The sequence below is a fragment of the Ischnura elegans genome, chromosome 1, assembly GCF_921293095.1.
Source record: "Ischnura elegans chromosome 1, ioIscEleg1.1, whole genome shotgun sequence".
Lineage (NCBI taxonomy): Eukaryota > Metazoa > Arthropoda > Insecta > Odonata > Coenagrionidae > Ischnura > Ischnura elegans.
Window position 1 is genome coordinate 4,858,403 of NC_060246.1, and position 25,955 is coordinate 4,884,357.

At 43.7% G+C, this 25,955-nt stretch overlaps 1 protein-coding gene across 1 annotated transcript in view; it reads right to left on the reverse strand.

Annotated features, from left to right (window-relative positions):
• LOC124155028 (synapsin) overlaps positions 1-21,548 on the reverse strand; it is a 70,406-nt gene extending 48,858 nt beyond the window's left edge. The window contains exon 1 of the mRNA XM_046528774.1: positions 21,400-21,548. The gene's annotated coding sequence lies outside the window, so the exon portion shown is untranslated. The remainder of the gene's footprint in view (positions 1-21,399) is intronic.
• Between the last annotated feature and the right edge of the window lie 4,407 nt (positions 21,549-25,955).

Below are 25,955 nucleotides of genomic sequence, written 5' to 3' on the forward strand. Positions count from 1 at the left end.
ATTTGGAGGAGGAATCTGAATATTACGCCTGTATTTTTAATTTTTGCAACTTTAATTTTGAATCTTTCCATCACTGTTTGAGATCGCCAGGAACGTGAAGGGGGAGCGAAGTGAGAGGGATGGTAAAGTTACGGAAAGGACTGGAGACGCGGATGAAAATGTCCAGAGCCGCTTTAAAAAGGAGGCGGGCGGCATTACTTATGTAAATCTCCTCCCATAGCTAAAAGGAGTTGCATAACAATTTGTCGGTAGTCCGTCTCAATCGATTGGAAATAATATCGCCAGTTGGTTTTGACGCCTTTGCAGAACAATGGATGCTCCAGAAAGTAGAAGTCGATTGAACTTTTTTCCTTTCTTTCCGCCACGTCAAGTTTTGCTGTCCCTCATGCTAATGCCATTATTCTATTTCATCTGTCTTCTGATCTCTATTTCCATCCTTATCCCTATGGATTCAATGCGACGGCAGAAAGGAGGGTTTGATTTTTTACTTATTTTTGCCTTTGTTCACCCCAACCTGGAGGGGGCGGAGGACACATTAATTGCACTCAGAGATAGACTAGAAGTAAGGGAATGACAGAAAATATCAGCATAAAAGATCCCTAACACGCGCAATCAGAATTTTTAATTAGATTTTCATTTTTGAGCAATCCATGAATAAGAGAGTGCTTTACGTTTATTGCAGAGCCCTTCGTTTTCCCTGAATCTCAGAGCAAAATGAAACTGCACGCAATGGAATGAAAAATACATTGAGACTCGGAAAGCATTGCGAGGTGGATATTGCATGAACCTGCATGATTTAATTCATAATGTAATGGACCCTGGGATGATGATCACCGAGAGACACCTCGACGCATTTGCTATAGTGACGATCAGTAAAATGTATGGCTCAGGGAATGTGGAAGTGATTTAAAGAGTGGAAAAAACGTCGAGGAGAGGTCTTTGTGAGGCTGCAATATCCGCGAACAAGTCTTGGCTTCAGCTGCCAAGCCTCATCCACGTTTACCTTGTTTCGAATAGCAGTGGCGGCGTAGGAAAAACGGACGCTCAAAACCAAGCAAATATCATGGTAAATAGTATTATAAAGCATTCGTATGGTTCTCGATGGATGTCTTACGCGAAGAAAAGTTTATATCTTATAGGTATTCCATCTTTGCTTTAAAATGCGCAATCGATTCAATGATAACCGTCTCCCTAACTATTGATTCTCCTCAAAATTAATTTTCTAGTTTTTTTTTTTAATTTTAGTGGTTATTTCGTAGGTACCCAATCATTTCCAACGCTAATGTGGCCTTCCCGTAGGTGCTGGTATTATGGAGAAAATTTTATGCACTTGAGAACGGCATATTAGCGATGAAATATGCTGGATTGTAAGTTATTTCGGCGGAGTATAACTCTGCCGGGGATGTACCTCGTCTTAATTAATCACTTTGAAGCAGTGACGTGAGAGGGCAGTCTCTTGACCTTTGACGACACCCTCGATCAATTTTGTTTGTAAATGAAGGACACGAACGAGGCGACGTATTCTTATTATGGATGAGCTTTTCAAGGGCCCATTCTCCTGATTTTAGGGAGGATACACAGAGGGATTGAGGTTATGTTTAAATAGAGAGAGAGAGAGAGAGAGGTGTGGCTTGGCAATGGAGGAAGCCCTTTGCCCCCGACGACAACCAACTTCGCCCGCCCTCGGAGGTGTGAGGCGCGCACTACCCTTTCATTAGATGAGTTTCATGAATCATTAAATCATGTTCTCGCTGCTCCGCTCACAAAACTTTACGAGAAGGTAGAGTCCAAAACCGTAGAGACCGTCGTTAAACGCGGCGCCTGGTATAGTTGACGTTGCTATGGGAACGTTACTTTTTTCTAGATAGGAATCTTCCACTATATAAGTAAAAAATTCGAGGTTTTTCTCGTTACATGCCCGTTGGAATACCTTAAATTAATAATTTCACTTTAAATTTCCGAGGTAAAAACAAATGAGGTAACTTATAGGTTCAGTACGATAGATGTGCTGTACATTTTGCCTTATACAAATTTAAGTAATAATTATGAGCTTATATACACGAAAAAAGTATTTCAGGTGACACATCGTTATAATTTTAGAGTGGAATTAGCATAATAGTAGAGAAATCAACGTACCTCTAACTTTTCGTTGTGTGCAACTCATAAAATTGACAAGTGTATAAGATTATACTTTCGTTCAGGAATTTATTTTTTCCTTTTGGACGAGCGAAATATAACACGACCTTTATGGATTGGCATTCCGGTCGCGGCGCTCTTGAATCATTTGTTTTATTAACGAGGAACCTATTTGCATCTCCGCCCGCTTATCTTTAAACAGAGAGCGCTTTTTACGCCCCCACTCCTCATTATTTTTCGATGTAAAGTATGTTCGGTAGCCATAATTCGCCGCGCACAGACGTAAACCTCGCTTCGAGGGCAGTTGCGAAAAATAAGTCTAAACTAACCGAACCAGCCAACTGGGAATTGACCTTTCACATTTCTCCCCCTCTTCACTCGCTTCTGCTTCCAACGGCACGGACGCGAAAAGAACAACGGACGAGTAGGCAAGCCGAAAACTAAGAACGCCCCTCCTACATTTCCCTCCGTCAATCATTATTTCTGTGGAAAGGGTTCGCATCGTCCCGCGTTCAGCTTTCGGTTTCGCGCGTGTGGCCGGTCATATGGTGACATTTTCGTTCTCCTATTGATCCCACACGAGCGGCGACACTTTCACATTTCAATCCGGCCCCCACCTCTGCACCAGCGCCTCAGCCGCCGCCTCGTCGGACCACCCTCGAATCCGCACTTCCCTGGAAACGAAGGGATTTTCGTGAGATAGAGGTGGGGGGGGGGGCGGGGGGTGCGCGCGCCTTCTCAGGACCACCATTCAATGGATGATGCTGCAGTCTCGCGTCACTCGCCGCGCTTGAAAAAAGGGCTTTGCAAAAGTCGCCGTCAATCCGATCGATCCGAATTTCTCGCATAAGCAAGCTATTACTGTGCCTGTTAACCGACATTTGTATTCACTATGATGCAGTGTATCAAATTTTAATATTTTTTAAATATTATCCATCACCATTGTAACTATTATGGAGTGAATATTTGGAATAAAAGGATGGCTGTCACATCATCGCGGCGCTGTGGACAATTGTTTCAACTGATAAAAATACGCACTAAATACGAGGCAACAGAAATACAGCTTCAACGGACGTCCTGGGGCCTGATTCTGTTTTTTTCTGGCTGTAGCCAACGCGATTTGTCGAAAAGATTTGCGAAAGCTGTATGGATTCGTATTCTCATTTTCATTCGCTAGCTATTTCGCCAGAAATGCTTCGCTTCGAGTGTGTGGCGACGAAAAAGTTATTCTCGTTCTCTCCTGCGAGCATGCAGCGAACGAAAACACTCGCCAAGTGCGACTTTCGCTAGCAACGACAAAGAAATCGCTCTAGCGGCTTAGCGAAAGAATTGACGAGAGACAGACTCGTGATTTTAATACCGCTTTACATCATAATTATATTGTATTATTGATCCCAATGAGTTTAACTGTTATTAAGATGCCTGGCATAAAACCTGTGTGTTGCTTTACTCGTCTTGTCGTTCTACGTAGTTAAATAAATGAGATTAAAAGTAGGTTTGAATTTGAATGAACCGCGAAGCTTTTCTTTGATAAGCGTATAGTGTTATCGTGGGAGTGCTGTTATTCTGAGCATATAAAAGCGTTGGGTTGCTCGAGAAAACTTGTTGTTTCGGTTCTTATGCTCGGGAACGTTTCATCGGAAACAATAAGAAAGAGACTAATCGGAATTTTGTCGTATAAAAGCATGTCATGCAGTATTTGAAGTAGTGGTGTAGGTGATAGCATGGCCATCTGCCAATACTAAGGTTGTAAAGTTGATTCCTGCCATAGTCATTTTTTTTCTCTCCACCACAGGAAAAAGGTTCGCATACTATGCTTTTCATCTTCAGAGGCAAGTCACTTGAAGTTGTCAAAATATTTTCTATGTACAGGAAAATTATCATTCGTTCAGCTCTTATAAAGACTCACTGAATTACACTATTAGACTTTATATTTATGTCCGGCAGAGCTCTAGGCAGCATAGGATGTGTAGTACGCTGTTATGCCGCCTTTGGTGTTCATCCAACATCAGCAAATTATATAAACATGAGAATATTTGACTGCAGTCCTTACCTATTCTTCCCTAAAATCTTACAAGTCCCTTAGTGTACGATAAGTTGCTTATCGTTTTCTTCCATTATAAAACCATAAGAAACAGATAACTCTCTTATTTTGCGCCGTCTGGGTTAGGTTAAAATTGGAAATATTAACCCATAAGTTTCACCGGAGTGACTTTTGGACTCATCGTTTACATCTACGAAAAAAATGGAAAAAGAAGAGAACGGTTTCTTGTTCAACTACGGAAAATGACTAATAAGTTAGCAACGTTATACAACAATAGGAGTTTCATAGTCTCACGCAATAAACAAAACAAGGCATAATATAATTTAGAAATATGATTTGAACTTACCAACGTGCTTCGCGCTCTTCAATTGTTTCGGACTGCGGAGGCAGTGTGTTGATCGCTGAAATTATCTTTAGCCCATTGAATTATGGGTAATTCGTCATTGATTACGTCACAGTATTTCGCCAAAAGAGCGATGTTACCCGAACTGAAGCTATAAGCGGGGCGAAAAGAACGAGAATAATCGCGGAGAAAAATTTCGCTTCGCTTCGAGTTGCCGTGGCGAAGCGAAGACCCGAAAGGGCGAAAGGAGAATGAGAATCACCTCCGCCCTTTAAAACATGTGTGATCTGTTGTGGATCCAGGATCAAACGGTAGCTATGATGTTTCGGGCCGGAAGCACAGTGTGTTTTGCCCGGTGAGCTAGAAAGATTAAGAGCTCGTTGCGTCAATAGAGATGACTTAAATCTGCAAATGTGGTTATTTCGAACTTCCGGTGTGAATATTGGTGAAATTCATTTTAGTTGCCCTGAGAATTTTTTATGTTATTATCTTTATTCCCATTCCACCGAATACAGCAAATATTGGCCATATTACATTGGCATGTACAACACATATAACAATTGCGCGCACACGAATAACCGTGACATGGATGACGACATCCTACCCAGGGGGGAATCGAACCAACGACCTCTTGTTTGGTAATTGAGAACTTTATCCCGCCGTCACCGAGGCCGACAGATTTGCCAACAAAGTTGCGAGAATTGCCGACAAATCGATCCTTGGTTCTTATTGAGACTGTGCGTGGACCGTTATGCTAAACATGGACTTGAATTTCTCAAAATTGCCATGAGAATAATGAAACCTAGACAACGTAGTGGTCATTCAAGTGACCATAAAAGCCAAATGTTTGTGTTTTTAAAGTCGTCAAAATTAAGCGATCATTGGTCCCAGTAAACACAATATCTCTCTGTTTTATCGCTCAAAATTCGATGAAATGAGTCATTAAGTGGTAAGACTATTCTGCTGTACCTGAACTCGACGATTATTTTTATTTCTAAAGGCCGTTGTACTAAGGCACGTTATTTCACAATATTAAGCCCGTGCAAGCGTGCGTTTCAAAATACATCGTGTATTGCCATCAACTGCAAGAGCAAATGCGCAAGCCAATGACGACAACTATATCCCCCACCCTAAATATTAAATTATCGTTCGACTGGCTGCGAAAAAAAGTTGCAGCTTTAAAATGTGCTCTTTTCGTGTCGGATGTTTAACGGGCTTGAAGGTGTACACACGCTGGTCGGGATTAGAAGTATTACGAAGGCAGGAATCAAGAAGCAAGACAGGTGAATGTATGCACGGCGATGCATGTGCCTTAGGCGTGCGGATAACATTTGGAAGAGGAGCACCTGAGATTTTTTTTGGCGAAGAAGGGAATGCCATTGGAGGGGTTCTCTCATCGTCCGAAGTTTGGAGTCGTGCGTATGGATCGCCGGAGGGATGTCGTCTTTGTTGGGAGAGGAGGAATGTCTTGGAGAGGGGTCGGGGTGTGACGAGGGGATGGAGATTTAAAGATGGGTGTGGGGTGATCGGGCCGACCAAAGGCAAAGTGGGATGGCCAAAAGGTTAGACTTCCAGCCGTCCCTTTCCAGCCATCCTTTCGCGGTGGATAAGGGCGGAGGAGATGAACTAAATGATCAATGCAATATATCTAAACGATCGGATAATGGGCAGACTGAGGTTGGCAACGTTAGTCAAGATTAGTAGAGGATTTTAGCCACAGAATGCAGGGATTTACGATTCAATCCAAAGTTCCGAGGGATCCTTATATGGCTTTGAAAATAAAAGTACCCATTGAAACGATTGTGCATGTGCCGCAATTTTCCTATTTTTTTCGTGATTAGCCATCATCAGCCTACAGAACATGGTGTACTAATAAATAATTAGAATAATGCCAAGCCTTTGGAGACCCCTCATAGATGTCCTAATAGATACGTGATGGTCCAAGGAATAGACCTAGAATCGTGAAAATCACATCCTTGTGGCTTTGTTAGGGCCGAGCGTTACCGCAACCAGTCGGAACAAACTTTTCAGGCCGAAGTACTGATGGATGAATGATATTTACTCCAGATTCTATTCACAAAATCGCTTCGTCCAGCGATTGAAATTAAAGTCTAGTTCACACTGCATTCAAATAAAACCACTGCGGTTCACTTGCAATATGAGACGCCGGTATATCTCTTTTAAGGACTATTAATTCCTATGGCCGTTTCAAGGATAAGCGCACTCGCTGTAAGCTTTAAGCGTTGGCATTATTCATCAGCAGAACGCTGCGCATATGATAAGATGAAGTAAACGATCCAACGAAATGGCTTCAGCTAATAGGGAATTATACTCTCATAACTCCCACATGTGCTCCGAAATGATTATTTTTTTAAATCAATGATGATATAAAAGAAAGACCTATTTCGTTGAAATAAAGTCGCACCAACAAGGGAATAAATACCTTAAGTGACATGCGTGCGTGATTTGTTTATCTTTTAATTTAGTAATCGCGGGGATGGTAATGGCAAAGGAAAAATCGTTTTTCAACCGATTGCAATTTTCAATATTCTTCTTGAATCGGAAATCCGTAATGAAAAGAAATCAACTTTGATGACATATGTTACTTTCACGGCTTCTTATTATTTATATTTAATTCTTATTATATATTATCATTAATATTAACTCAATAAATTTACTTTAGATGGTTCAATTTTATTGGTTTAATGGTTTTTAATGGTTATTACTCTGCACCAAGTTAATTCAGTCGTATTGGCTGACGTTTCGGAAAGCGACTTGTCTTCCATTCTTAAGGCGTGTTACTGTCCAATTTCATCCTGAACCCAAGTGATCGTTTGGTGAGTACGACAACAAAGCTTAGGTATCGTGCAAATGGCTGATGGTCATTTGCAGTTCTTATGCACTTTCCATGTGTTTCTTATGCAATTAATTACAGGAGTCTAAGAATTGATTAGATGGAATTCAGTATTACGATATAATACCCTGCAAGCCGCCTACAAAGGCGTGTGGCAGGGGGTATTAGGACACGAGCCGTTTACGCATGAAAAGAAAATGCTATAACGAAATTACGACTAGCATTTATTAAAGTCCTTCATGGTTCGGGGCAAAAATGAATTTCCATATTTATTCGTTCAGCAAAACATCTTTCTTAATTTATCGCTTCTGTCGGACCTGGAAATGCAGTGTGGCTCTAATCGTATGTTCTCCGTGTCGCTCTTAAAGATATCATTCTCAATTGTCAAGCAATCTAAGCCTAGAGCGCAGCCTCCGAGTCTGCAGCGGCTCCCAGCCTTATTCGCTGAACATCTGGGTAACACTGTCTGTATGCCCGTAGCGGTTTTTGACGGAACGAGCAGCCTTCCTCTGTATTTCATTCAGTTCGCGGATTAAGTCTTTCTGCACCGGATCCCATACGCTCGCTGCATATTCAAGGTGCGGTAGGACGAGAGCGAAATAGCACATTTCTTTTGCTTTCTCATCCGAAAATCTTCCCACAATACGCTTGACGAACCCTAACTTCTTCAGGGCTGTGCTGCAAATATTCCTTATATGTGTTGCCCACTACAGGTGAGAATTTATCGTAACTCCCACTTCGCCTGTTGCCTTTATGTTAATACCATCCGCATAAACATGGCTATAGTTGGACGAACTCTGCAAATATGTTCCGCCGTGCACTTGCTCAGATTAAGTTCGAATCCCCACTCTTGGCTCCACAAATGAACGTTGTTTCAATCCTATGATAGAATTTCAAAGTCATAGTGATCACTAATTTCACGATAGATGAAAGCGTCGCCAGAAAATACACACATTTTACTGCTAATTCGGGAGCAGAGGTCATTTATGTATACAATAAAATAAGGGGCCAATTATGCCTCCTTGTGGGACACCTGATGTCACTTTAACTACATCAGAGCTAATTCCATCAAGAACTCCTTTTTGTGTACGATCACTCATAAAATCGCGTATCCTGTTTACCACTGTTTCGTTTAATCCGCATGACTGCAATTTGTATAAAATTTTGTCGTGAGTTACCGTGTCAAAAGCTTTCTTAAATTCTGGAAATTATGCGTCTACTTGTCTTTTCGATTCATCAGATGTGATTGAGGCGGATCTCGATGACTTCCTTCATTATTCGGTCCCAGTAGCGTTGTGAGTGGCAAAGAATTTTTCATCTCCTCATCTAATGGCATGAGCTTCATTAATTCTGTGTTTCGCCGCGGCCGACTTCTCTGGTTGCGCTAATCTGAAATGCCTTCGGTGCTCTTTCAGCCTCGTCCTAATCGTTCGGCCTCTCTCCCCCACTTATCATTCGCATATCTCGCGCAACCCTTAAACTCTAGGAGGCCCTGGTGCTTGAGGTAGCAGATTCTTAGCTGTCTCTTATGGCAAACTCATAACTTTAATTATCTTTGAGGTCCATCTGTGATGATATCCGTGAGGCTTCGGGGTATTATTCTCTACGCACTTTCACTTAATAATTCTAGATTCTTATGACGTTGATCAACACTTTTGTTAAGGACCGTGGCTTTGCATTGTAAGCAGGAAGAACAATGATAGAAGAATTTCTTATCAAGGAATTCTGGGCAATCCTCTCTTTCTTAGAAATGTTGGCTTTCGTTTTCCGAAGCGTCGGCCAATGCGACTGAATTAACCTGGTGCAGAGCCCGAGAAGAATCCTGAATGTATTTGGAAACATTATTGATTGATCTTCTGCTGTAAAACATTATCATTGCTGTACATTTTCCTTCTCATGATTTTATTATTATTATTATTATTGTATTCTATCGATCACAGTAGGTTTGCATGGAGTATTTAAGAAATACTATGGCACCCTACCCTCCCATCATTGACTCCCGTCCGCAATTAATACTAAGGCCGACGCCCTTGCTATCTATATTAACATCCTATTCTCTTCCTTTTACCCAACATTCTACCCTCTAATACTGTTTTCGACATCTCCTCTCCGCTAAAAAATCGCTCCGTTCATACTTTCCGTCTCCTCCGTACATCATCTAGTAACCCTCTCTCTTCACCCAACATGTCCAACATTTCGTCGTTCCCCCTCCTCTCCGTCCACTTCACCTTCTCCATTCTTCTCCATACCCACATCTCGAATGCCTCCAGTCTTCTCTCGTCCTCCTACTGCTAAGTGTCCACGTTTCTGCACCTTAAATCGCTACACACCAGATCAAACTCATCACTAACTTTTTCTTTAAACTCCTACATAACGATCCTCTCAGAAGCTCCTTTCTGTTCGTGAACGCCTCCTTCGCTAACACAGTTATATCCCTGATTTCCTTACTGCTGTATCCGTTTTCCTCTTATCTACATCTACATAATACCCTGCGAGCCACCTCTAGGGTGTTTGGCAGGGGGTGATCAATCACCAGCATGCAGCATGCATTTGGACTCCCACATGCACACCACACCGTCCAAAAAACGTCCCGTATAATAACAAACTATACTACTATATGCTGTTAGAAATAGAATATAGAATAGAAATTCAGAAACATGCTTTAAGTTTTACATAGGTTAGTAGGCTACACTACAAGTCATGCAATATATTTACGAGGTCTATTGCTGCCGTTATAATCTCTTATTGATCGAGGAAAAAATGACATTCGAAATCTGTCTGTTCTGCAATCTATCTCTCTTATTTTATTTATATGATCTGATCTTCCGTAGTACGTTGGTGTCCGCAAGATATGGTTAACTTCGTCAGAAAAGACACTGCTCTTGAATTTATCTAAAAGGTTTAGTCTATTTTTCAATCTACGGTCCGACAGGGATTCCCATCCGAGTTTATTTAAGAGGTCAGTTACACTAACAAGACTATCGTAACGACCTTTCACATACCTGGCAGCTCTTCTTTGCACGCGTTCTAACTCTGTTATTAAGCCTTTTTCATGAGGGTCCCAAACACTGGCAGCGTATTCCAAATGTGGTCTAACGAGGGAAAAGTAGCTAATTTCTCTCACTTTGTCGTCGCACTTTCCTAATATTCTTTTAACAAAACCCATTTTACGATTAGCTTGACCGGTTATTTCTCGAATATGTTTATTCCACGATAGATCATTATTGAGTCTAACCCCTAGATATTTCACGGATTCAACTGCCTTTAACTGGGTGCCCCGAATGACATAGTTACGCTGTAGGGAGTTATTCTTCTTCCAGAAATTCATTACGACGCATTTTTCCAAATTTAATTCTAACTGCCAAGCATCGCACCAAGCTTGGATAGCAGCAAGGTCATTCGTTAGTTCATCTATATCTTTGCTGGAACGGATTTCTCTGTAAACTACAGCGTCGTCTGCAAATAATCGTAACTTACTCTGCACTACTTCGCCAATGTCGTTTATATAAAGAAGGAATAGGAGTGGGCCAATGACACTACCCTGAGGAACGCCAGAAGTGACTCTAACCTCATTGGAGACTGCACCGTCTAATACTACTCTTTGGACGCGGTCGCTCAAAAATTCTCTAATCCAGGAAATGACATCTTCGTCTAGACCATAAGATTTCAGTTTTATCATTAACTTTCCGTGGGATACTTAATCAAATGCCTTTTTGAAATCAAGAAAAATCGCGTCTACTGGAATGTTGTCTTCCCCGGAGACTAAAATATGTGCTGCTAGGGGGCGCAACGGATGGAATTGGCGTATTCTTTTCATTGTTTTGTTTATGGCTATTTTGATTGTATTTTATTTTTGAATTGCAGAAAACAATCGTTTTTTATATATTTTATGGCTAGAAATGTTTTATTCCATAAAAATGAAATCCTTATGAATTATATGTAGGTACTAAGAGATATGCTTGCTACATTTTTGTAACGGTTTATTAATTTTGCATCGAAAAAATCAGTTTCATCTCTGAACTTACTTTATATTTACTATATTACCTCATAAATAAAAATGGCCATTGAACCTTTAATTTTCTCCTCGTAGGCATGAAAAGATCGCTCAAGTTTAATTGGACGTTGCGTCTTCATCGCAAGAGGATCACTCTCCAGCGGCAAATTAGGCGCTCAGCATTCATCATTGAATTGAGGCTTCTCGTAAAAATGGCGTTTCGTTAACTCCTCCCCCGAAAAAAAAAACAACAGCTCAGAGCAGAGGGTGGAGGAGAGACTTTCAAAATGACGTTTGTGCAGAGGGAGGATTAGGAAAAAGAAAACGGATTTCGTTCTCCTTTCGCTTTTCTTTTAATCCAATCATTGTGTGTGTGTGTCTTTCTTCCTTTTTAAACTTTTACGCATTTGGAGACGGTTGAGGAAGAACAAGTTGTCTTGTGTCCCTTGTTTGGTGAGGGAGAGAGAGAGAGAGAGAGAGAGAGAGGGAGAGAGAGAGGGGGAGAGAGAGAGAATGTGGGAAAGGAAAAGGAATTAGGGGCGACAGTCGTGTTTTCCTTCTCTCCTTTTTCGGGTGTCGCAGGCAGGGGTCTCCCAAATCGAGTGTGAGGGTTCGGAGCCTAGTGGGGAGGGGGAAAGGGTATTTTTTCGTTGACTATACGTGGTATTATGTGTGTGGAGGAGCGTGGGAGGGAGTCATAGCGGAAACAATGGCCACCTACGAAAGGAGCAAACGTGAGAAGGTGGAGGGAGGGGGGGAGAAAGGGTGTTACATGTGGCGAGCAGGAGGAGGGGACGAGGGAAAGTTGGCAGTCGGTGTATGGGAGGAGGAAGAGAGGTGGAGGGGGTGGAGGGGGGGAGGGGAGGCGGAGGTCGATACCGGTCGAGACTCCCTCCCCCCCGCCCCCCTCACAAGCAACACTCCTCCCCTCGACGCGAAATCCGTCGTCTCCCGTTGTGAAAAATCTTCCCTTTCATACCGACTCTACTCGCGTCTGCATACTTGGCCTATACTTCTTTGCAGACCCACCCACCCACGGCGACGCAGAGCCAAGCTTCGCCTCCATCGCCATGAAAACGCCAAGCCAACCATGAGTCCGTCCTTCCGGCCCCCGACTCACCGCAAGATATAACTCTAATGGAAAGAGGGGAAGAATAATGGGGCCCCTCCTTCTTTTCTTCTTCAATTTTTCATCCCCACTAACACGAGGCAGTAATCCCCATCCCCCCTCATTGTCGTCATGCCTCCCTCACTTATTTATCCCTTTTACCTCTCTCTCTCTCTCTCTCTCTCTTCAATTTCTCGACTCGTTCTCCGATTGTCACGGACCGAAACTCAGTCCTCTGCACGGAAGCTTCATGCCATGCCTCGTGGGAAACTCTGGGCTACACTGTCCCGTGAATTTAAGGGAACAAGTGATATTAGAAGGAAGAATACGCTTATTGAAGCAACCATGTCTGCATATGCATACATGGTTGCTTAGCTCGCTTGATCATTTAAGAACAGATATCTTTCAGATCGACACGCAGAACGTCGTCTCAGAAGGTATTTATAAACACAGGTTCGACAGGAACGATAAAATAAGAGATATTTTCTGAACGGATAGGTATGAAAATGTACGTAGTCGCTTAAGGCTTAATTTCATGGAAAATATAATTAAATATTAATAAAACTGGCAATTTTCCACAAATAGCAAATCGAATCCGATCGTATTATATTTGGGCCAGTTTTATTATGATTAATTGTACCGTTACTATTTAAGAATGGAAATCCTTTTTTTGTGGAATATAAAGGAGTTTAATTAATGCTTGACTCGAACCAGCCGAAATCATTTGTCAAATCGCTCCAACCCGCTATCACTATTTTTTAAACTGCTATTGTTCTAGCATACCTCGCCACGCTCTCAAAAGGCAACTTGCACGGTAGCATGCAGATGTAGATGAAGTCGAGCAATAAATTATTTGCGGCCGATCGACATAGACACCCTTGGACCACATTTCTCAGCGATATGTTTGATTTGATGATTGCGATGGGCGTGTCCGTGTGACACATACGACGTCGCCGGCGGTAATAAAATGGCATTTTAGAAGCCGCACCGAAATTATGCCAGCAGCAGCATACCATTAATGCAGTGCGGACAACGCATCTTAGCCAAGTCTAGCTATCTCACTTTCGAAAGAGAAGGAAAAAATAATCTCGCGGATGTATGTGGAAGCCAACAACTGCGACAAAGGGGCGGGGAATCCGTTGAGACGGAGGAACATGGAAAAACGTCCCGGGAAATGCATGGAAGAGGTAGCGCTGAGTTTTACATTCTGTTTTTTTTCGACCGTCTGGTATTTCTGTCGCCATTGATTCCATGGACACCGAAAGAGAGTTCCATCTATTTTCATGGACCACCCTTCGTCAAAACGGGTGTCTTAAGAGATTAGGAACTACATATTGAATACCTTTAATGGACAGTTTTCTCCAGGCACACTCTCGTGTATTTAATTTTATAATTGCTTTTGTTCATAAAATGGAATGAGTGCCTATGTGTGCATCTAAGTAAACATGAAAAATGTGATATACATTTCAGAAGATTAATTTTTTACTGCGCCTTTGATCCAGTTTTGCGACTTCTATGTTGAAGTATCCTCGTTGCTAAAAAAAGGAAAACCAATGATGGAATTTGATTGCCATGGATTCGCTGCAGTTTCATTTGGAAACCCTTATTTTTTGTCCTCCCTGGTACTCTCTCTCTCTCTCTCGCCCCTAGATCAGTATATCCCCGTCTTTGCCCTCTCCCCAACGCCAGTCGTGACCCTTGACCCTTATTCCTCTAATCCTTGGCCCTCCCCACTCCTGCCTTACCTACCGCACCCTCTACCCTAAATTCCCACAATCCCTCACGCACATCTCTCCCCAAACACAGCCAACACCCTTTCATCCCCCTCAACCGAGCATTTTCAGTTCGACCACTCATAACCGACTTCCCTACTCCCCCACATCTTCACCCCCAACGACCTCGCTCGAGGGACCCCTCGCCGCGGGGGTTCTCCCTCCCCCCCCTAAACTGTGTAATTGCCCCCTTCCACGCTCCCCCCACTCCGTCTCCTCCTCACGGCCACAGAGAAGCCACCTCGCCACGCTCGGTTCATTCCAGTGTGCAGCCTCGCTCGCTTGGGGGCGAAAGTGTTTTGTTTGGGGGGGGGGGGGGGGGGGATGGGGCTGGGGGCGGAGGGAAATGAAGAGAGAGAGGCACACACCCACTCACAGTCACTCACAGTCACTCACGGCAGGAGTAGTGCACTCGCTTCCACGGTTCATTCACCCCACATTCGATTTTCTCCCTTCCCCCCACCCCCTCCTTCCCCTCTCTCTCTCTCTCTCCTTCTCTTTTTGTTTTTCTCGCTGATTGGGATGACATCGGCTGCTGGACCAGAGGGAATGGGTGAATTCACTTCCCTCTCCTATGGGACCCCTCTCTTTCACTTCAGCATCACTTATTCCTTCCGTTCCGATGCGATTGTCATCAGATGCCCTTCCAGCGGTATTTATCTCTGGTTGGAATTAGCCCTCGTGAAAATACCTCCACTCCTTCCAGACCAGTTATTGATGTGGACAAATAGACCGAGCCGTTCGTTCATCTCTGATCGCGGACTCAATAGAGGAATTCGTGTGGCCATTGCCATGCATCCATATTCACTTTTAACTGATTTGATGTTTATTCTTGACCATCTAGTACATTATTTCCTGCTCCAGTAAAATTCACGAAAGATGACCACTGCTAAGTCTGGTAAGCCTTTTTGACGGAAAAAACCGACACTCTTTGGTCCAAAACAATCAGTGGGCAAGGAGAAATCTTCTGATCCCATGGATAGTGCTTTTACCATTTCATTCATATTATGCGCAAGGAGAGATACTTTTAATGATATTTCCTTCACTCGCATACAATATTGATCATATTGGTTTCCGATCTGGGATTGTAGGTAAAATTATCATCTCGATGCATGATTTGAATCGAGTGAGCATTGGTCGAGGGAGGAGGTTCAACCCTCAGGATGTGTTTTTGAGATACGGTCTCCAGTCCACCCCTTCCTAATTCACCCCCCAGAAAATCCTCTCTCTGAATGAACCCCTCCCCCAAGAAACTCTTTGGCTACGGCCTTGTTTAGTAAATACATTCCCTTGCATTGCCACGGAAATAGGAATAGAATAATTTTCGTGCGAGAGATTTGTGTAACTTACCCGTTAGTTAAGACGATAGATATGGTTCACAGGTAAAGATAATTCGTTCTGAAATCGACCATTCTTCGACCCTTCGAGGAGAATCGATCCGCGTATGTCGATAGTGGGGAAGAATGGAAGGGAGAAGCCCTTTTTGTATTTCTTGGGACCGTAGAAAAGTGGCACTCTTCAATGTTGAATCCCAAACAAAGTTTATATTGCGCTACTTTAATTAATAAATATACTATCTAAGATTTCAGCGTTTTTTTATGGTTTTGAGAGAGATCTCGCTGAGTCCTCGAGTCTTTGAGAGCTATCGAGTATTCCCTCTAGTATAGTTAATGACCTCCACTCTCCAAGCATAATACGTTAATAGCATGGAACAAAAGCAATTTCCGGAGTAAATCAATAAAACAACAAGGCCAATTTTTTTTAGCTATGCCTCTGGGTCATTACTCTCAACAATAGGAATAGTCTTGGCTTTGAGGGGGTCAGCATATTACCGACTAAATTTTTCTGCCTTTTGCAGTCTCAGCTTTGAATTCTGATTTGTTGGTCCATAATGGTCACAGCGCTCTGCCTTAAGGGGCTACGCTAGTCCCTCTTGGCATCACTTCTATTAGAAAGCAGCGTTGGCCTTCCATGCCTTCTACGCATTTCTTCTGCTCCCTCTCGCCTCCATCCGTTCTCGCTCTAGGAATAATTGCCTTCAGCGGATGCCACGAGGTGCGCACTGAGTGATTCCAATGGAATGAATAATTTTTTCGAGTCGGCACAATGCATTTCTTCGATGCATTCGGATTTTTACTATTTGTATTTTCTGATGTCTGCGATAACTTCTATTTGCTATCTATTGGCTATTTTTCAATGGCTTTGCGATTGGAATTAATAGTTTGAGGTATCTGTTCCATGCTATTAACGTATTAAAAGGTATTTTTTCTTATTATATTTCGCAAAGTATGCAAAATTTCAGGGATTTAAGTTGATTCATCATAAAATTCGTTAGGCAAGTGAAATATATTTCCTGCTCCGGTGTAATTAACGAATTGTGATAACTGCAAAGCAAAGAGCCATACTGACGCAAAAAACAACTTTTTTCCGGAGCAAAACAATAAAACAACAAGGCCAATTTTTTTCGGATTCTAAAGATTGCGCTTCTGCCATTTTGCTTATATTATGCGCAATGAGAAAAATTAATTTTGGAAAACAAAGTAACTTTTTGTTATTATTGATCAGCTTGATTTCGGTTGAAATAAAAAGACAAATTTTTCACTTCGGATTCTCGCATATGATCAGGGAGTTTAATCTCATCTCACGTCACGCGTCGAAATGTTTCCCGGGTCACGCTTATTTACCTCCATGGAACCTAAGCCCTATGTTGGAGAAGTTGAAGGAACGTCGTCCGTGGACTAGACTATCACTTAGAGTATTGTTAGGTGTACTGTGTGTTGCATTGTGCGTGTCATGGGGCAGAGGGTGTTGGCAGCCACCGACTCCGTCACGCACTCTGCCAAAACGCGCCATAACCCTCTCTCTCTCTCTCTCTCTCTCCTCCTTGCAATTGTAGTTCCTCGATGTACGCGCCGCAACAAGTGCGGAAGGCTTCCGAAGAAACCCTTGTCTCGTATCCTTTTCCGTAATGAATTTAAAGCTGGGAGGCAACGCATTGAATCTGAAACGCATGCATCCGCGGTAGTATCAAGCCCTTATTTATTCAATTAAACTGAATTAGCACCCACCACGAGGTTACTGCATTATAATGGTGATGGTGATGCGACTGTCTAAGGAGAGATATGGGAAAGAGACTTGGAAATCCGTGTAGAGCCACAAAAAACGGAGACTATTATATGATTTTTGAAGTAGTCTCTCATTTTTTTTCGAGGCGCCCTGGAGGGCAACTCGGCTTTCCCACCGGGTGTCGTTTCGGGAACGCCGAGTGAGCACCACCCACCCTTCACCTTCCCCTCAGGGCTGATTTCCAATTTGTTCCGTCGTCCGGTGCAGTGGTCGCACACCCACTCTTGGTCCTCCTCTCAAAATCTCTTCTGATTGGTCCTGAAGATGGAACCCGACTCGGTTACCGAAACGTACGCAGCAATATCAAATATTACCTGGTGGGAAACCCAAATAGCCTTCCAAGATCTAAAAGTTTTCAATGTGACAGCATTATGATTTCCACGTGTAAAAAGAATCCGGCGTAATTATCATTAATATTGTAGAAAACGCTCCACCAATTATACTTTGCCCTTCGGTAAAAAATATTGGATGCTCCAGTCTATCATTTTGGAAATCTTGAGCCAGTAAAAATCCACATTTAATGCTGGATACTCATTGAAATGATCATTTATGCACAGAAAAAAATGTAGATAAATGTAATTGTCACCCTCAGCTACATTTATTAACTCCAACTAATGCCTATCCTCGAGGGATGCATTAGCATAAAAATTATGATGATATTAATATTTAGAGCAAATTATTTCAAAATATTCGGTATTTTAATTGTGAATTGATGTCTAACCTGATTTCAGAGTAGATTAGATGCTATAAAACACCGCTAAATTGGACACGAATAAGTGACTTCAGGAGAATATTCTAATTTCTTTATCAGCATGCTGAGTAGTATAAATATACATATATAGTATCGTCGGTGGGTGTTCAACGTGTGATGGGTGCTTTTAAAATAGTATTTTACAAAAATTTGGAGTCGAGCACAATGTTTGAATCGCATAGTTGCGGCGAAACCCCGTGAGAAATTCGTGTGAAGATCACCCGCCGTCCCTGAGACTGTGCTGCGTCGCGCGCGGCGTTCCACTGGAAGGCGATCGCTGATTGTGAGTGAAGTGAGGATCAGTTTGGCGATGCGAGCTCCCGTCGCGTGAGAAAGCGCGCGCTCCCTTGGCCATCGCCAGCCAGCCTCATCTCCATTCCTATTATTTCGGAGGAAAACTCCCTAACATCCCTCCTAGCGCATGGAAGAAGCGGGAGGAGAATCGATATGCGCACTCTGCCATTTTTATCGAAAAAATAAGATCATCGGATAATTCGGCCCACCCCCACACTCCCAGCAACAACAATGAGAGATTCTCTCTTTGGTTCCAAATTCCGAGTCATTATCTGGAAATAGGGGGAGTGGGGGGTGTGAGGGGAGTGGGGGTGGGGTGGGGGGATGACGAAATGCAGGGGCGGGAGCCCCCTGCCGGCGATCCATACGATGTGAATGAACCTTCTCTCTCTCGGTCGCCGTCTTTCAAAAGCAACATGGCCGCCGTGAGGGAGAGAGAGTACTCCGTGGCTGGCTTTCGTTTTTTAAATTAGAGTTAAAAAGTCCAGCCATGGCGGGAATCAATTGCTCTTGGACACCGTCATTTCCAAACACTCGGATCGTCATCTTCTTTCCAATCATTTGTTAACGCCTCGTTTTCTATCCTTGAACTTATACACATAATTTATGTTTGCTACTTAATCAATGCACGGAATTAAACATGCAACTCGTCCATAAAAATTGTAAGCTCTATGAATCGTCCGTAATCGCATGGCAAATAAGAGTCTAGCAAAAATGAAGACGATACTCAGCAAAGTTATCAGCGATCAAGTGACTTGTAAATGATGCTTTCTGGTATAAATCTTGCGATTCATTTGGGTGACTCGCACGATCGATTTGTGCGTGAAATTGGTCGTATGCGATTCAGGCTAACCCCCCTCACGAGAACAACTCAATTCTCAATGCACGACCGGCCCCACTACCCTTGAGTGACGTTTTCTCGGGACGTTCGATTTTTTTCTTCCTATTTTTCCTCAGGTCGTGTGAAAGGGAAAAAGTGGTGTCCTCTCTCTATCTCTTCTAAGCATCGCCTTTGATCGCCATGCCCCGCAGTGGTCGTGGGCGACAACAACGGCAATAGACTATCCACGGCCAAGCAGTTGCTGCAGATGCTTCTCTCTCTTGCTCTCCTGTTTTGTCCATCGATTTCAAGATTTCAATTCCCTGGGTTGAGAGTGAGTCGTGTCGCTTATGTAAAGCATAGCCTTGGCGTCACGAACCATTCCGTTCGAGTCCTTAGAAAGCAGCGAACGCCTTGGAGATTGATGCGTGAGGAGGTGGGGATGAAATGGGTGAGGGCTGGAGGAGAGACGCCTCGTGAGGGTACAAGATTGAGTATTCCTATAAATAAAATAAGGATCGCTTCTTTCATTTACTTTGCAAGTTATACCGCGTTTCTCCTGGTGCGGTAGCTAATTCATTCATCGGAGGAATGCTGTTATCCCACCTCAGGAGGCGGAAGGAAGTGTGGTGGTAAAAAATCAATATCTCAACGATGAGGAAGACGGTGGCCATCAGAATCTTGATGTCGAACGCCTTTTCACTCCTCTCGATGGACCCCCCCCCCCCCAACACTCCTTCCTTGGATTCTGTCTCGGCGATGGCCGTGTGGGGGGGGGGGGGGAGAGATGCCTCTAAACGTTCGCTCAGGTGCACTCGAAGAGACGGAAGCAAGAGGACGACCCGTTCAAAGGCGCCACCTGTCCCTCCCTCCAGACCCTCGCTTCGGCAATAACATTAGACATCAGGAAAGCATTAAACATGCCTACTCAGCCAACTTCTCGTCGGATCTCCATGGCGGCTGACTGACGTCTTGGAGTGTTTCTAAAAAATTTAATGCTGCTCTAGTCTTTCCCTGTTGCTGATAGTGGCCGCCGCCGAAGTTACGGCATTTGTTTCTTCCATTTTAGGTGCTTATCGCACATCTATGTCAGAATCTGACAGCAAATTGTCAACAGGCGATATTTCTCCGAATCGCTTCAGAGAGCGAGAAGATTCCACTGAAAATTATGGAATGCATTGTTGGTGACAGATATTTTCCTGTTCTGGTTTAGGTGACATGAGGTCACTTGGCCTGATAAAACAGGAAGATAACTTGTCGTGAAAGATCCAAAGGCGGTCAAGTGTAAGCGCAGAAGGGCGGAGGGGTAAAGGGTGAGGGGGGCGTTGCCGGAGGAAGTGCAGACGGCGCGGCGCCAATCGAGGAGCCGTCGGCGGACCGAAAGACATCTTTGACCGCTGAGGAAGGGGGATTTTCAACCCGTGGAGATTACGGCTCGTTTCGCGCGGCTCCTCACCGTTTATGGCACGCATCCACACGCGCAGCTTTCCTCTCGCTCACCGTGCACGCGTGCGTGCGTGTGTGTCAATCCTCTCCACCGCTTGTTCACTCTCTCTCTGTGTGTGGCGAATCGATCGGTGGTTTGCGCGCCGTCCGAGAGGGAGCGCTGTCGCGGGTCGATCGATGGGAGAGGAAGACGGATCGAAGGCGCAGTCCCGCGGCGGAAGGCGGCGGGACGCACGGCAGAGGAGACGGGAGTGGAAGCAGAGGGGGTTGGCAGGGGGTGTGCCCCCGTGGTGCACGCGGAAGAAGGGAGAATGATATGGAAAGAGGCGAAGGAGGAAGGTGGAGTCGCCAACGAGAGACGGCCGCCGAGAGCAAAGAAATGAATGGCTGTGTGTGAGGGTAGCGCGCGGGAATTCCGGAAGTGGCGAGTGGGGCGGACGGAGTCCAAAAGGGGGCGTATCTGAAGGGGAGGGGGGGGGCGGAGTCCCCATTTGGCCATCATATCTCTCTCTCTTACTCGTGAGAAAAGAAACCGATTGGATGCACCTGGGTGCGATTTCCGTCAAATGGGGTGAAGGAGGAATCGCATTTGGCACGCGCAGCACACCTCCATGGGAACCGCTATCACGCACGGAGACACAAATCACGATCCGCCGGGGGAGCAATCCGAAGACGACACACGGAATCACTCATCCGCCCACCTTGACTCACCTCAGCAAGGCAGCAGCTTTGGGATGCGGTGGTCGGGTGCTGGTCGTCGTCGTCGCGCGCGCCACACAAGAGCAATCCACGGCAATCGGAACCAGACTCACTCGCCTTCCTCACTTCGCCCTCTGCCGGCGAAATCGACCCCTCTCTCTCTCTCTCATTGGGGAGGGGGGCACTCCGCCCCCGCGAGAGACCCCCCGCGCCCCTCAACATCATCCCACTGCATCCCAACCACTCCCCTCGCCCCCCTCGCGGAGAGGCCAACCGCATCCGAGGGTCGATATGCCGAGCGTTGGCCCCCAATGAAGGGGCGCATGCCCAAACCCCCTCCCCTCCTACCCCTTCACTCACTCACTCACTTCCCCGTTCGCACCCCACCTCTCCACGAAACAACACCACCCCCGCCCCACTCCCTCAAGATTCCCCCTCCTGCGAAACCACCCTCGCGGACTTTCCCTCTCCGCGGACAGTGGCTGGAGAAACAGCCGCTGTCCCCTCCCCGCCGCCAACCACTTCCTCGCCTTTCTTCGCCTCCCAATGCCACCGCACCTCACACTCCCACCGACTAGACAACGCCTCCTCCTCCTCCCTATGAATTCCTAGACACACTCTCCTCCGATGTCCTCGCGCAGTCGATGCCATTCATCCTCATTCCCCATCGCTGCTTGATCTTGTTTTTGCTACTCACCATTCGGACATTGTGCTCACCCATTCCGAAAAAAATATCACCTCAGAGGAATCTCCATTAGTGGTCCTGCAACAACAGGACCACTGAATTAATATACGATTCAGTGTTAGCACCCCGGGGCATGGGATTTCATCGTTAGGCGTTTGAGGCTAGTCTACAACTTTTGACCTTTTTTTTCAAGTTGCGTTAGCCAATTCCATGATGAGTAATACTCTTATTCTCGACTTTTTGAGAATCAGTTTTGTTTATCATTTCCCTGGTAGATAAAAATAATCTTATCATTCATAGTCCCCGAACTCTAATTGATACTCCAAAAAATCTCTATCTGCAGAAAATTTGGGACACAGTTTGGCCGGCGGGGCGTTACGTCGACACTCTGTTGCTTAGAATTTGAAGATGGAACACTATAAACCGGAATGCTTTTCTATCGCATATCTTTCGCTGTTATTAGTAAGGATTAATGAGAGACCACTCGTCAAGGCTTTTTATAAAGAGGCGATAAAAATGCCGCTTTATGTTCGGTCGTAATCTCTATTTGTTTTGATATGGATTCGTGCTGTTATAATTGATTTGTTGATGTTGGAAAACATTACATCGTTAGATGAACTCTTTGTGCTTACTTTATTCAATTTTGGAAAGAATGCTATATCTTCTTCTTCTTCTATATACATTAAAGAAAGTTGAAAATCGTGTTAGTTAGAACACTTATAACTCGAGAACGGCTGCACCGATTTTAATGATATTAGGTTCTTCGTATTCGTCTCAGCCCCGGATAACATATAGGGCATTAAAAAAGGATAATTTCATTAAAAAATTCATCTCTTTCTTAGTGATATGTTTTTAGGAGTTAGTAACGCAACAACAATTGATAAGTCGGCCAAAACTACAAATTAAATTATTTGTTTTGTTTTTACCAATTTAATAATTGAACTTCGTAGCAATATAACATTTTAATTACTAAATATATTCAAAATATTGAAATTGGATTTAAAAAATTAATTCAAGCTAATTGTAAGCCCAGATCGAGTTGACTCTTCACTATCGTACTATTATAATTCATTTTCCGGAATACGTCTGCGTGCTATTAATATTTAACTCAACGTTTCGTTCCACTTACTGGGAACGTCGTCAGGAGAATGAAAAAACACTCACTATCGCTCTTCACTATCGTGTTTGTAAACAAATCTCCAAGCAATTGTTGACAAACGGTAATATCCGTGTTCCTGTCGAGGGAATGAGAAAAAAGAGCACTTCCTCGGAATGTTTGCAAATTAGTTTCATCGGAAGGTGAGCTCATCAACAAAGTGTTACAGAATATGATTGATCACCACAAAAATCAAAAATGGTTGATTGAGCGAACAATTTTGACGACCCAGAACGAAGATGTGGATTACTCGTACTAGGTAAATTAGGATGAAATAGTTGGTACTCTGCATGAATTCAAATCTTTTGACTGTGTAACAAACGAAGACGAAATCACCAACTATCTATTTGAGTATTTTAAATCCTTGGACGTACCTGGCTTACCAAGGCACGATTTGCTGCTAAATGTAGGCTCTATGCTCATGATATTTCGAAACCTAAACCAACCATAACTATCCAACGGAACGCGTTTGGTGATTTAAAAAATTAATAACGAATGTGATTCACGCGACTTTACTCAAAGGAAAACTCAAAGATGAGGAAGTTCTCATTCCGAAGATTCCATGATCCCAACTTATAGGCCCTTTTGGGCTTAAACGTATTCAATTTCCAATTCGTTTTGCATTCGTGATAACGATTAACAAATCGCATGGTCAGTCTTTCAGTTTTTGTGATGTTTGTGCTCATGTGCAAATGAAAACCCATGATTTTCTCATGGTCAATTAAACCTGGTATTTTAACGAGTCGGTAAACCATCCGCCGTATTTCTTCCTTCACTTCAAGAGCGCAGCTAGGAATTAAGGATAGGGGGGTTTTAGGCGCAGCTAATACTATGGGTCTGTAGGGTATAGAAAACTCGCTAAGGTAAGCGAGAAGTGTGGGGGCCCTCCCCCTGACATTTATTAAGATAAATGGTTCAAAATAGTGGGTTTTGCGGCTACGTGAATAGTTAAATATGTTTTGTTTGTTACTCATCCGTTCCCCTAATATTAGTAACAAAAGTTTTTATAAAAAAGTTCTCTGAGCTCTTGGGGGGGTTTTAACCCCCAAAAAACCCCTCGCTTCGTCACTGCTTCGCTTCGCTATATTCATTTAGCTTCATCCGCTTTATCTTGCGCCTGATAACAAAACAAAAACTGTTGTTTATCAGAAGGTGCTTGACGCTGGACATTAAACCCGAATGTGTGGGGCACACCGTGGTGCGTTTACGCATGCAGCACGTTTACGCAGTGCATTTTTTCCAAACAGAGATAGTATAACTGGCGCGCCTAAAGTCATTCGATACGAATGCTGCTTCATAGCGGCTTTTCTTACACGATTTTGAGCATCAGTCAAGCGTCGGTCTGGCGTTGTGTTAACCTGCCCCGTGAACGGGCCAAGTTTACGCAACGGACTTGAACCTAAAAATATTTTTTTACGGTTAATAACACAAATAGCCAACAACTGAATCCGTATAATTTTTATTTCATTTAACTGCTTTATAAAACCACAATGCCCAAAATTTATTAAGCTAAAACGTAAGACAATTCATTGAAAAAATCCGCGTATACGTGCTCCGATCCACCCTATGTAGATTCAATAAAGAAAATGTCTTTCTGACGAGCAATTTTGATACTCATTTACGTAGTTTTATTGAATGTGTATCCTTATTTTATTCTAATTAATTAAAAATGATTAAAAACGATACTACCGCTCTTGATTTATAAATGATGTAACTAAACTGTGAGTTCATTGATTGTTAGGTGGTACGAGTTCGCCGGGTCAGTGGTGATATATATATGTGTAACCCAGATGTGGGCCATCTCCCTCGTCCTCACCTCGATGATAGCTGCCCTCTCTGGCAAAACTTCAATGAAGGTTAGGGAAAAACATTGGTCGAAGGAACTGTTGTGTGAGGAAGTGTGAATGGGGATGGGTTCATGAAAGGGGGGAGTTTTGCAGGAGTGCCTGTGGTTATTCATTCGGATGGATATAGGTATGGTACATTCTCCTATGTAGTACGCCTCCTGCCTCAATTCATTTTCATCTGTAAATTTTACTTCATATTCCTCCTCCACTCATGTCACATTCCTTGATGTGGACATTTTTCTCACAAAAAATAAATTTCACACATCTGTACACATTAAAAACACAAACAAACAGCAATATCTACACTACAATAGCTGTCATCCGACACATACAAAACGCTCCCTCCCTTTTTCTCTTTCCATCCGTGGTCACAGAATATGTAATAGTCCAGACTCCCTTAATAGATTCCTTTCAAATTTACACCATGCTCTCAGGAGAAGGGTTACCCGGAACCCCTCCTCCGGAATAAGATCCGAAAAAAATCATATGTCCCGAAAAAACTAGGTGGGGACAATCCGTCGCAGTTCCTTTCTCTCTGTACGACCTTTTTTCCGGGCGTGGACGTACTGCGTAGGACCCTAAAAGACCTTTTCCCCATCCTCTCAGACAACACGGCCACTTCCAGATTTTTCCCGCGATGCCCTTCACTCGTTTTTAAAAGACCACCAAATCTGGCCAGCATCTTAAAAACAACCAAACCACTGCCCAAACAAAGTACCTATATTAAACCACAGCCCTCGCCCTGCAACCGTGCAAGATGCAAAACTTGTCACATCCTCATCACCGAACCCCTTCCCGATCAATTCCTTGCCTTCCCTCTCCCCTCTGTGTCGGAAATTTCTTGCACAACAAAAAACATTGTATATATACTGTTGTGCCA